Below are 2500 nucleotides of genomic sequence, written 5' to 3'. Positions count from 1 at the left end.
TTGGTGGCTGGCGGGCGAGAGAGTGCTGCGTCGCCGGCATCGGCGTCGAAAGAAGCCGAGCCGAAAAAAGTTAAAGTACAAACGTGCAAGCATACTAACCTAACCCTAGGTAAGGCATGTTAGAGCGAAAGACAGTAAACTCGAATGAGCCAAGAAAGAGCGGCGTGCGGGGCCGGTCGGAGCGCACACATCTCTCGGTGGCTGGCGGGCGAGAGAGTGCTGCGTCGCCGGCATCGGCGTCGAAAGAAGCCGAGCCGAAAAAAGTTAAAGTACAAACGCGATGCTAATGATCGAGCCGTTGTCTCGACTAATATGTAGGGGGCGTTCGATCGAGCGTCTGGCTTGAGCGCTTGTCGGCCTAGCAGAACGGTCGCATTGTTATGACCGGGTTTTAGGCACCGCTGCAGGCGGCCGGCAGAGCTCTTGTTTGTGCGAAACTGAATGGATCGAGCCCGAGAGAGGGCGAGCAAAGAAAAAACGCAAATCGCTCCGCCTGGCACTGCCGGCGAGAGCTTGGACGTCGCGGCCAGCGACTGTCGAAGCTGAGTACGGCCGCAGGCGATCGCCTCGGTCTTAAACGAATGCGACGAGCACGCGCCGGGCGGCCCAGTAAGGGCCGAGCGCAGCTGTCGCAGCTATCTGGCTGATCCTGCCAGTAGTGATATGCTTGTCTCAAAGATTAAGCCATGCAGGTGCAAGTACGAGTTCTCGTAAAGCGAAACTGCGAATGGCTCATTAAATCAGTCTTGGTTTATTTGGTCTCGTGAGCGAAGTGGATAACTGTGGTAATTCTAGAGCTAATACATGCATTAAGCGCCGACTTCGGGAGGCGCGCTTTTATCAGATCAAAACCGACCGGGTTCGTCCTGTGACGTTTGATGACTCTGGATAACCACGCGGATCGTACGGTCTCTGCACCGACGACGTATCATTCAAGTGTCTGCCCTATCAACTGTCGAAGGTACGCTACGTGCCTACCTTTGTGATAACGGGTAACGGGGAATCAGGGTTCGATTCCGGAGAGGGAGCCTGAGAAACGGCTACCACATCCAAGGAAGGCAGCAGGCGCGCAAATTACCCATTCCCGACACGGGGAGGTAGTGACGAAAAATAACAATACAGGACTCTAACGAGGCCCTGTAATTGGAATGAGTACATCCTAAAACTCTTAACGAGTATCCATTGGAGGGCAAGTCTGGTGCCAGCAGCCGCGGTAATTCCAGCTCCAACAGTGTATGCTAAAGTTGTTGCGGTTGAAAAGCTCGTAGTTGGATTTTGGGCGAGCGCCGCCGGTCCGTCGCAAGGCGTGTCACTGGTTGCGTTCGCCTCACCTTCGGTTCTCCGTCGGTGCTCTTGACTGAGTGTCGGCGGTGGCCGATAAGTTTACTTTGAAAAAATTAGAGTGTTCAAAGCAGGCTGTTCACCTGCATAGTGTTGCATGGAATAATGGAATAGGACCTTGGTTCTATTTTGTTGGTTTTCGGAGCACGAGGTAATGATTAAGAGGGACAGACGGGGGCGTCCGTACTCTGCCGTTAGAGGTGAAATTCTTGGATCGGCGGAAGACGAACTACTGCGAAAGCATTCGCCAAGAATGTTTTCTTTAATCAAGAGCGAAAGTCAGAGGTTCGAAGACGATCAGATACCGTCCTAGTTCTGACTATAAACGATGCCAACTAGCGATCGGGAGGCGTTACCATGACGACCTTTCCGGCAGCTTCCGGGAAACCAAAGTCTTTGGGTTCCGGGGGAAGTATGGTTGCAAAGCTGAAACTTAAAGGAATTGACGGAAGGGCACCACCAAGAGTGGAGCCTGCGGCTTAATTTGACTCAACACGGGGAAACTCACCCGGCCCGGACACAGGTAGGATTGACAGATTGAGAGCTCTTTCTTGATTCTGTGGGTGGTGGTGCATGGCCGTTCTTAGTTGGTGGAGCGATTTGTCTGGTTAATTCCGATAACGAACGAGACTCTGGCATGCTAAATAGTTACGCGACCTTCTCGGTCGGCGTCTAACTTCTTAGAGGGACTAGTGGCGTTTAGCCACACGAGATTGAGCAATAACAGGTCTGTGATGCCCTTAGATGTCCGGGGCCGCACGCGCGCTACACTGAGTGAAGCAGCGAGTGTCTAACCTAGGCCGAAAGGTCCGGGTAACCCGTTGAACCTCATTCGTGATTGGGATAGGGACTTGCAATTGTTTCCCTTGAACGAGGAATTCCCAGTAAGCGCAAGTCATCAACTTGCGTTGATTACGTCCCTGCCCTTTGTACACACCGCCCGTCGCTACTACCGATTGAATGGTTTAGTGAGATCCTTGGATCGGCCCCGTCGCGGCTGGCAACGGCCGCGTCGGCGTGTCGAGAAGACGATCAAACTTGATCATTTAGAGGAAGTAAAAGTCGTAACAAGGTTTCCGTAGGTGAACCTGCGAAAGGATCATTACCGAAAGTGGTGGTAGGCCCCGGCCGACCGCGCACTTAATTGTCTTTGGGTGCC

At 53.0% G+C, this 2500-nt stretch overlaps 1 non-coding gene across 1 annotated transcript; it reads left to right on the top strand.

The window, feature by feature from the left end:
• The first annotated feature begins 636 nt into the window (after positions 1-636).
• Positions 637-2446, top strand: LOC144427428 (small subunit ribosomal RNA). The gene has a single exon (XR_013477972.1). It is a non-coding gene; the product is annotated as a small subunit ribosomal RNA (ribosomal RNA).
• The last annotated feature ends 54 nt before the right edge of the window (positions 2447-2500 follow it).

Source organism: Styela clava, chromosome 9 (assembly GCF_964204865.1).
Source record: "Styela clava chromosome 9, kaStyClav1.hap1.2, whole genome shotgun sequence".
NCBI lineage: Eukaryota > Metazoa > Chordata > Ascidiacea > Stolidobranchia > Styelidae > Styela > Styela clava.
This window is presented reverse-complemented; position numbering and strand designations above follow the sequence as displayed.